Source organism: Xenopus laevis, chromosome 9_10S, assembly GCF_017654675.1.
Source record: "Xenopus laevis strain J_2021 chromosome 9_10S, Xenopus_laevis_v10.1, whole genome shotgun sequence".
Classification (NCBI taxonomy): Eukaryota; Metazoa; Chordata; class Amphibia; order Anura; family Pipidae; genus Xenopus; species Xenopus laevis.
The window spans coordinates 36104127-36114920 of NC_054388.1; the positions used below are offsets into that span (position 1 = coordinate 36104127).

Here is a 10794-nt window from a genome sequence, read left to right on the forward strand (position 1 = left end):
AAAATTCCTGGCCTTCCTATATATTTATCTTTTTTCCCTATTAATAACATTGGGATCAGCCATCATTTTTACCGGCCAGGCCAGTAAAATACCGGTCAGATGACAACCCTAGCTGCATTGCAAATTGGAGTGATATCACCCTCCTCCCTTCCTCCCCAGCCCATCAGCAGAACAATGGGAAGGTAAACAGATAACAGCTCCCTGGTATATATAAGAACACTCAATAGTAAAAATCCATTTCCCACTACGACTCCTTCAGTTACATTGAGTTGGACAAACAACAGTCTGTCAGAAAGCAGTTCCATAGTGCAGCACTGGCTCTTTCTGAAAGCACATGACCAGGCAAAATGACCTGAGATGGCACCTACACACCAATATTACAACTAAAAAAAATACACTAGTTGGATTAGGAATTCAATTTTATATGGTAGAGTGAATTATTTGCAGTGTAAACAGTGTAATTTAGAAATAAAAACAACACCATACAAATCATGACAGAATCCCTTTAAGTCTTAGAATGAAACATTCAGGTCTCTGCGCTATTTAGACCACATGGACCTTCAAGTCATGAAACTAAAGCGAAAGTTTAAAAACATGTTGTTTACATCTTTTTCTTGCACTTCGCACTTTCTTGCTCAGCATTTAGTAAATTAAGTGTTATAGTAGTATATTGTTTCTCTGTCAGTGGATCCTTTAATTGTATGGCTTACCAAAAACTTCTTGTAATACCCTCATTTATTAGGCACAGAGGTTGTATTAATTTACTATGTTTATTATGTACCAGACCTCTTATACAGGACAAGCCTCTGACTGGGCAAGCCTTCAAGTTCCCCAGACTGGCATGGGCTCTCAGTCCAAATGCAGGACCCAGTCTACTTATATACACTATTTCTATATGGTTAGTCCAGCAAGCTAAGTCCATAGGCCGAGTGCAGTCACATCATTGTGTGTGTGTTTTTTTAAAGGAAACATGTGTTAAAGGCATATCCAGTGACAGCTTCTTTCAGCTTCCATTGACTAGAATACAGAACTGTACAGATGTGGAGCATTTTTTTTACATGGCATGAAATATGTATATATCTCAAACAAACCCAAATGACCAGGCACTCATGTAAAGTATATGATAATATTGCCTGACTGCAGTCCACAAAGTAGATTTAAAGCAAGTAAGGGGAACTATCGTGAAAATGAAAAATTTATATTAGCTTAATCATATTGAAATAAGAAACATTGTAAATACAATCAATTAAATATTCTGTATTGTTTCTGAAATAATCAAGTTTATCTTCACTATCCTTCTCTCAGCATCTGTTTCTCTTCATTCTCTCTTCATGTAGCAGTTGGATGTCATTGACAGTTAGATCCAATTTATCTTATAGGGGGGGTTCCTTTCCTAGCAGATGTATTAGAGCTCACTCAAATAACTGATTGCAGTATAAACAAAATCTAACAAAATAACTGCCTTTTGCACAAATTCTGCATGTAGAGAGACATGATTCCTGGTCATTTTAAAAGATTGAGCTCTAATACATCTTCTAGGAACAAATGAGCCCCCTTATAAGATATATTGGATCTAACTGTCAGTGAATATCTGACTAGTGATGGGCGAATTTATCCGCCAGGCGCGAATTCGTGGCGAATTCCCGCGATTCGCCGCCAGCGAATAAATTCGCAAAACCGGAAATTCACATTATTCAGCGAAGCGAAACGGCACAGATTCGCCCATCACTATATCTGACAGCCAACTCCTGCATGAAGAGAAAATGAAGAGAAACAGATGCTGAGAGAGGGATAGTGAAGATAAATTTGATAATTTCAGAAACAATACAGAATATTTAATTGATTGCATTTACAAAGTGTCATTATTTTAATATGACAAAGCTAATATTCATTTTTCATTTTCGCAATAGTTCCCCTTTAACTGCTTTAATTGATTATATTTAGAAAACTTCTTCTTTCAGTGTGCTGAAGCTTGTATTCAATTTTCATTTTTGCAATAGTTCCCCTTTAAATTTTGTTCTGTTGGTGCCAGTTTGTAGTATCCCACCCATAGCGAGCAAGCCCCTGTGTTTAGAAAATGCCAGACTGCGAGAATTAGTTTTTAGTTTTTGAATAGAAGTGGATTTGAGTCAGTTAACCCTACAACTGCTGTGAAGTGTGCTATTTCCCTATTTTTTACCTATAGAAAAGATGATTGGCCCAAACTCTCAAATATTTTACCTAGTGAAGGGCGAGGGCAGTACTGTAAATGTCCTAAGCATTAAAAATATAGGACTTGGTAAAAGCCTTGCTAAAAATCATAAGCTGTGGCTATTGCCCTTGCTGAGACCCACCAGACAGACCACATTTCCAGAACTTACAGACCTATGTGAGTAGAGAAGGATATTGGCAACTGGGCAGTTAACAGGTCAAATTGCCCTCAAAGGGCCTATTGTGAATGTGAAAGTGGCAACAAGCTGATGTGTAACCATAACTAAAGTGATAGAACATATGGTCCTGCCATGGAGTTCCTGCAGGTATTGGACAACTTTGCAGAAAGATATACAGCAACTGAAGATGTACATTAAAAACAGCTATACAACAATAGAGAGGTACAGCTCAATGAGAGGAGGATAGATAGATTATGCAGCCACTGCATGGGGGAGATCAGCAGCCCCCATACAAAATGATTTGTTATTTAATTATCTATTTCAGCTCTGCATCACATGTGGTTCATGGTAATGTTGGCCCTTACATTTCTGCAAAGGGTGCCTCTGCTGGTAGATCATTTCCATAAAACACTGTAAATTCACATATCTTCTATTTGGCCCCGCTGAGCAGAATCCCTGAGTTTCATTAGCAAATTGTAACAGTTCAGAATCTGCACCTGGAGACATTAAACTTTAAGGATGAAGACACACAGAGCTACTAGTAGTTTTTGTGGCTACAAAATACCATGCCATAGACAATACTGATAATTGCCTCTGCTAAAGACACACGTCTCTGTAAAGCCGATTATCACTATTGTCTATTTTGAAGTCATAACAAATAGCTGCTACAAGTAGCTCTGTGTGTCTTTGTCCTAAACTTTAATTTTGGAAAAGTGGTAAAAAAAAATCAATAAATAAAAATTGGAAAGCAATTGAAAAACGTCTATTTTTGGAGAACAATCTGAAAACAACTGAACTGAAAAAGTGTTTTAACAACTGCTTTAATATGTAATGCATAATTACCCCAACTTTAACTTTTAGTTATACAGGAGATTTCATTATCCCTTGGGTTTGTTTGGGCACAAAATTCTTTAGCACCCCCCTATAGCCCTCCTAGAGCGCTATAATCTCCTTACATAAAATCAGGACTGGCATGATAGTCTTTGGGGTATGGGGAGTTGAACAGGACCATAACAGAATCCTTCATATCAAGGATAATCTTGCAAATTTTATTCCGATGATAACATCCATTTAAACTTATGTTACAAAGAGATGTATGTAGCTGTCAGGGAGGTACCTGCGTTACTCCACAATTATTTTATGTATATGGACTGCAGAGATACACATGGAGATTCGAGGAGATTAGTCACCTGCGACAAATCGCCTCTTCTTCGTGTGACTAATCTCCCCAAACTGCCTTTGTACCTAGGAGAGACTGAACCTTTAGGGCAGAGACAACATGTGGAAATTCGCCCAGCGGAATTTGGGCGACTTCGGAAATCGAAGCACTCCGAGTGCCAACCTGCCGGCTAGAATCTAAAATCGCCAGCGGAATGGCACTTGGATCGCTTTGTTTTCCAAAGTCACTCAAAGTTTCCTCGTGAGGCCGGTGGGAAGGCAGTTCAGGGAGATTAGTCGTCAGAAGAAGAGGCGATTTGTCGCTGGGCGAATTTCCACGTGTTGTCTCTGCCCTAAAGGTTCAGTCTCTCCTAGGTACAAAGTGTACTAATGGCAGTATTTAGTAGAATTAATTCAAAGGCAACTGGACATTCAGAGTTTTTCTTGAGTTCTTAGTCAACTGAAAAGCCACTCGGATGAGTGGTGTAACGTTTTCAGGAAAAACTCTAAATGTCCAGTTGCCTTTGAATTAATTCTACTAGATACTGTATATCATGACCTGAATAAATGAGAATCTTCATAGACATGTACATTTATCAGTGACATGTTTAAGGGTTCAGTCCCTCCTAAGCTCAAAGTGTACTAATGGCAGTGACAATATTGAGGGTTCTGTCCCCACTGAGTCCAACTGACATTTTTAATTCCTAACTTCAATATGACCAGGTGTTTTTCTATTGCAAACAATCCCATTCTCAGCTGCTTCTTAGCCTTGCTGATTCCCTCGATGCATTTTACTGTTTATAATCAGTAGTGCCTTCTCCATAGGCCACCTCCAGTCAAGAGCACTTACGACAAAGACAAATGCCGGCACATGGCAGATACACACGCACCAGCCCTTATCCAAAAAGACTGTCCTAATGGCCACAGCTATAAAAATATTAGCTAGGTTAGCAGTCCTACATAATTTCTGGTGTCATCAACACTGGCCTGCTGATTTAAATCTAATTACTGCAACCCATAACAGCACAATGGCTTCCAGTCTAACTACATTAAGGTAGGTATGAAAACAAAAGGTTAGTTTGTATAGATCCTAATGCATGAAGTCCAGTTGCTACCATTTCTTACTCATGGAAGGAATGATACTTGTTCAGTGAGACATAACTGCCCAATCAGTTTGACCAGTCTTATCTCTAGTTTCAATGAAGGCCCTTTATTTATGGGAAAGTCTAAAGGATATATTGCCTCTAATGCAGGTACATGGAGAAATAAAATGATAAATAGATATAAAATTGATAGATATATACAGTTCTAGACATATGAAAAGAAATCTAAGTAGAGATAGATGGACTGAGAGTCAAATAGACCTATATAGACAGGGATATGGATGAGAGATATACAGATTGACTGACACAACAGATACTAGATGGACTGGCTGATGGTTAGGTTGAATGATCAATATATTTATGCATACTGACATTTTAGAATGTGCCAATACAGGCAGTTTTTTTTTTTTTTGAGTCATTACAAACACACTATCTTGAGTTTTGTATCCCATGCCTTCCTCAATGCCGCTCCTTCTCTCGCACTCTTCCTCCCCCACCCTTTCTCTTAACTGTTTCACAGACAGGGAAGAAATGGGTAAAAAAAAAAGAACAAAAAAAGAGCAGCATAAATCCAATTACCTCCTGAGTAGAACCGATTTGACAAGGAGAGACGCTGCTATTGATTTAGAAAAAAAGAAAGAAAAAAAAAAAAAAATGTCCAAAACAGCACCAAAAGTAAGATAAACCTGCAGCTCAAATATTAAAATATATTTAACCCTGTTTTATCTGTTGCTCCTTGATTAATGATATTGGCTGAAGCCAATATCATTATGTATATAATGATATATATAAAATAATAACAGCTGTAAGTAAGATCACTGGGAACAGAGATAAAAAATCAGAAGCTTTAGTGCTGGCAACCTGTGTAATTTACACCTTGGACTTAGTCCTGTTTACCAGTAACAGGAGACTTATGGATGGACTGGGAGTCATATTTACGTATCAGCCTCTGTCTATGAATTACACTTCATCTAATGCCATAGCCACATATTCCACTGGAATTAAAAAAAACATGTATTAACTGATAAACCTTGAAACTCACTGTTAGCATATTTAATATCCAGCAACAACAAGGCGAGAGATAAATGTGGTACCTTTTAACTGCCTGGGGGGTTTAATGATCAATGAAAAGTTTCAGGCCCTTATCCTAGGGTTAATGAGCTATTTTAAATCAACCACTCATTGCATATATGCCATCAATATATCGATGATATATATTTTAATATATGTTCTAGCTGGGTAGGGAGATATTATACACGGATGCCTTATGCATAAGTGATATTCACATCATCAATGCATCTGTATAAAACATGCACAAACCAAATATATTGATATATCTAAGCAAGCATCAGTCTAAGTATCTCTGTGTACATATGAAACAGTATATTCTTTATGTGAAATTGATGTTTTTAGTACAAATATATACATATGCAACTATACACACAAACATACTGTATATAGATTCAATATTCCAAGAGCTAACGTTAAATTTTAGTTGTTGCTTTTTTTTTTTGTAGAAAAAGTAGAAAAAGCTTTGGGGAAAAAAACAAAAAATAAAAGAATTTAAAAATATGCATATTTAAAAAACCCAAACCTCAAAATGATACATTGAAGATATTTGTTATGACATAACAGAGAATGTCTCGGTTATTAAGGAGAAGTAAAAATACAAGTGCCTAAAAGCTGGCAATAACATAGCATGAAGCCAAAACGAGAGGAAGAAATCTGGAAGAGGATTACGAAAAAATATATAGAAAAAGAAGAAGACGAAAGGTACAAAAAAAGAAGAAGAAAAAAGTACTCACCAAGCAAGAAAATGGCAGAGGTAAAAAGGTCACAAGAGAAGAAGGGAGTGAGGCAGGCAAGGAAGGAGGAGAGCTAGAAGGCAGGGAGCAAAGAGGCAGATGCTGAGATACAATGTATTAGCTGCTGTACCAGGCTGGATACAAAGTAACAGCATCTAGGGACTGAAGGCAGCATACTACCCTCTGGAAGAAACCATAATACTATAAAGGGGGTGGAAACATTTATAAAAATATATATGTGAATTGTGCCTTGTCCTCCTGCAGATTTTTATATTTACATGATTAACTAAAAGGATCTGCATTAATCGTGGGCATCAAAGCATACTATGACTTATTCAGCTTTTGGCTAACAAATTCCAGGATCTTTTCCTCCCCCTCCCCTTTGCAGCAAGGTTGGAACAGTCCAGTTGATGCTTTATTAAATAGCTGGAGCTGTATAATGTTGAGCTTCAGAGGGGAGAGGAGGGGGTGAGAGAGAGAGAGAGAGAGGAGGATCTGCTTGTGTGAGCTGTATGATTAATCAAGGCAAAATATCACTATTTATATGCTTGCTGGACTAAGTATACACCCACGTCGAACACAAACTCACACGTATAAAACATGCTGCAATGCATATAGACATGAATCTCTCACCTACGGGCAGGAGCCTCTGAGCACTTATAGAACAACCAAGAGGCAGGAGTGTGCACTGAGTTATTGGGCTTTAAATGGCAAGTGCTACGGAGCACCCAATGGCATAATAATGGGGATAATCCTGTACCTTGACAAAGAGCCTAGCTCGAAACATGTTGTGTCGAATAAAGCACTGATTTTGCAGCAACCCACTGCGTTGGACTGAAATTCATCACTTTCTTGTTCTATTTGATAATCCTGTACCTGTCCCTGTGCTTAACCATCCCTTGGGAGAAAAAGAACCTTGGCTTATGCAATAAACATCTGTGTGCCTAATAAATGCAACCTCAGCCCCAAACTGACCTCTAAAGGACATATGGGTCATGTAACATGTGTATTAGACAAAAAGCATTGACTCAACCACAGTATATTGATGGGTACAAACATGTACAGGCATCTCTGCCTCCGCTATTTATTTCTGTACTGTGGCAATAAAGAGAATTACACAGTGTCGGACTGGGCCTGCGGGACACCGGTAAAAAACCTGGTGGACCCCAGCCCTCATGGGCCCCCACCGGGCCAGACCTGCTCCCCCATAAAGAAATAAACCTGTGCTTTTTGTTGGTGCAGGCACGTTTAGCGCCCCGTGTTTGCGCATACGCATTCAGCACGCCTGCAGTGGGCTAGGCTATCGGAGGTCGGGAGGGGGCCACTCGGACTGCCAGGAGTTTTCAGCCCTGGTGGGCCCCCAAGGCTCCAGTCTAACCCTGGAATTACCCCATATATATATATATATATATATATATATATATATATATATATATATATATATTTGAAATGATTGAATATACAGCCATAATTTATTCTGGATAAGTGTAAATTGCAGAATGCAAAAGTGATAGTCAGTATGGCAGCATTCACACATACAAATAAACATAAACAGACAAAGCATTAGTCTGCCCACATCACCTCTAATGTCATTTTTTTTAATTAGTATTGAACCAAACATGAAAGGGATGCCTATGTAGCAACCGATTTCCCCCCTTAGTTTATACAGTATATAAACCAGGTAACCCCAACCCCAATAAATGATATATAAATCCCTAAATGATGTTTAAATGTCTTTCCTGTATATTCTTTAGCAGTAGCAAAACTCTTATTTGGTATGGATTACAAACATTAACAATTCAAATACATTAAAGGGATACTGTCCTTACATAATTACCCCCTTTTATTTACATTCATATGAAAATATTGTTGTTTGGTGCGTCTGTATTGTGTGACTCAGCTACACCTTTTTATCTCTTTCACTCTTATTGAAAAATTAGCCACAGATAACATCAAGCCACATTTTAGGAAACATTTAGTCATATGGGGTGATTTTTGGAGTTTTAAGGTGTGATATATTCTGTTATACCTGTTATCCCTACAACCTTCTTCCCTTGTAGCCAGTGGGAAGTACAAAAATAAGCCAGCTCTTGCTTCATGTTATTCCTACCTAAAAATGTGCAAAATATCCACAACATACCACAACTATAATATGTGCCCATACGCTATTATCCCACTGCTACTATAGGCACCATCTCTCCCTACTATACCTGTTATCCCACAGCCACACTCCCTTCCCAGAGACTATTATCCCCACTGCTACTATAGACACCATCTCCCCCTACTATACCTGCTATCCCACAGTCACACTCCCTTCCCAGAGACTATTATCCCACTGTTACTATAGGCACCATCTCTCCCTACTATACCTGCTATCCCACAGTCACACTCCCTTCCCAGATACTATTATCCCACTGCTACTATAAGCATCATCTCTCCCTACTATACCTGCTACGCCACAGTCCCTTCCCAGAGACTATTATCCCACTGCTACTCTAGGCACCATCTCTCCTTACTATACCTGTTATCCCACAGTCACACTCCCTTCCCAGAGACTATTATCCCACTGTTACTATAGACACCATCTCTCCCTACTATACCTGCTATCCCACAGCCACACTCCCTTCCCAGAGACTATTATCCCACTGCTACTATAGGCACCATCTCTGCCTACTAAACCTGCTATCCCACGACCACAGTCAGTCATATGCCTGGTGAAAGGCCAAGCATCAATAATCTAGAAATCCTTCCACATTTTGCAATCAATTATTCATAGGGTTATTATTACAGCAGTACAGCTGGGAGACTCAACCCCATGCTGTATTCTGCATTGCATGCCTCTACAGCCCATACAGTCTCTCACTATTATCCTGCATGTCTCTTTTTATACCCCCCAGTGAATTATGTAAATATACACAAATCTTGTTTAGGCAGAACCACCATTGGGCTCAAATAATCCTGTCCCGGTCCAAAATAAGGGACAAGAGATGAAGGCATGCAGGCTGGATATCTGTGCAGTATACAATCCACCTTCCTCTAGGGCCAGGGGACTGTTCTTCTCCCCAGCCCTGCAACAAGCTTAGGAAGGGGAGGGATATTGGAGCAAGGAGCTCAGAGCACCCTGTCGGCTGGTTGTATAACCCTCTGCCCCCTTTTCTTACATCTGTTTCTATCTCTCACACTCCTCTTTGCAGCTGTATTGTCATCTATCTCTGCCTTTTTCTAATTATTTTATTTTATCATTCACTCTTCTATGTGGGTATATGTCTCATTTATATATATCCACAGCAATAACTCAGCACTCACAGGGCTTGCCTAAAAAATGAAAAAAGATTTTTTATTGTGCAAAATCAACATTTCGGTCACATATTCAGAGCTTATATATATATATATTTATATTTATTGAAAGCTGCACTCCCTTAGAGCTGGGTGCCTAGAACCAAAAAATTGAATACATACAATTAACGTGGTCCACACTCCAAGTCTATATTTCTCAAAGTGCTTTATTCTGTAAATTACAGCAACATTTTGACTCCTGCTTGGGGCCTTTTCCTGCTTGGGCCCTTGAAAAAGGCCAATTCAGGAGCTGAAACATTGGTGTGATTCATGGAAAAAAGCATACCTGTCTTTCTTTGGGCTCTGCTTTCGTTTTGTGATCATGTTGTATCCATCCCATTAATTCGGCATTCTTCTTCTTCATTCTAAGGCACCTTTATCATACCCCTTTTTTCTCTGTAAGAAACCCCATAGAAGTTAAACATTCCAGAACAGACTATTAAAGAGAGAAGGCAAGGAATTAATAAGGAAGAGAGAATATTTAGCAGAAATATTGGACTGGGGGACATAAGATAGATAGATTAATTGAGATAACAGAGGATATAAACTATAAGTGAATAAAGATGAAGGGAGAATTGGCAGATCTTTGGCAGCTGCTTTTATATTCAATATGGTCTTGATAGAAGCAGTCAAACATGACTTTTTATACTGAAGCTTCCAGGTATGTGATATGTGTCAGAAGGGATTGGATAGTTCTAGACAGCAGGTGACCCTGCCATGTGGTATGTTACAAGATACTTTTATATTTGGTAATATTGTGGTTTGTGTGCCAAAAGTTTGTTTTTAGTGGCTACATCAGTTCATTTATTGCTATTTATAACACTATCCAAGGCAGGCAGTGAAGCTGAGGAGCAATCGGGCCATGCAGTTACCTTCTGGTCTATCTGCAAAAAGGACTGGGTCAAGGAGCAGGCAGAACAGGGAGCTGTCTCGGGTGCTGAGCTTCAGGAAAGCAAGAGGAGCCCTGAAGTGAATCTAATCCAGTCTCTTTCCCTGCAGATACATCTCTGACCTACTTTATTT

General features: G+C 39.0%; 1 protein-coding gene across 1 annotated transcript in view; it reads right to left on the bottom strand.

Annotated features, from left to right (window-relative positions):
- raly.S (RALY heterogeneous nuclear ribonucleoprotein S homeolog) overlaps positions 1-6562 on the bottom strand; it is a 74483-nt gene extending 67921 nt beyond the window's left edge. Inside the window, exon 1 of the mRNA XM_018238421.2 lies at positions 6436-6562. The gene's annotated coding sequence lies outside the window, so the exon portion shown is untranslated. The remainder of the gene's footprint in view (positions 1-6435) is intronic.
- Between the last annotated feature and the right edge of the window lie 4232 nt (positions 6563-10794).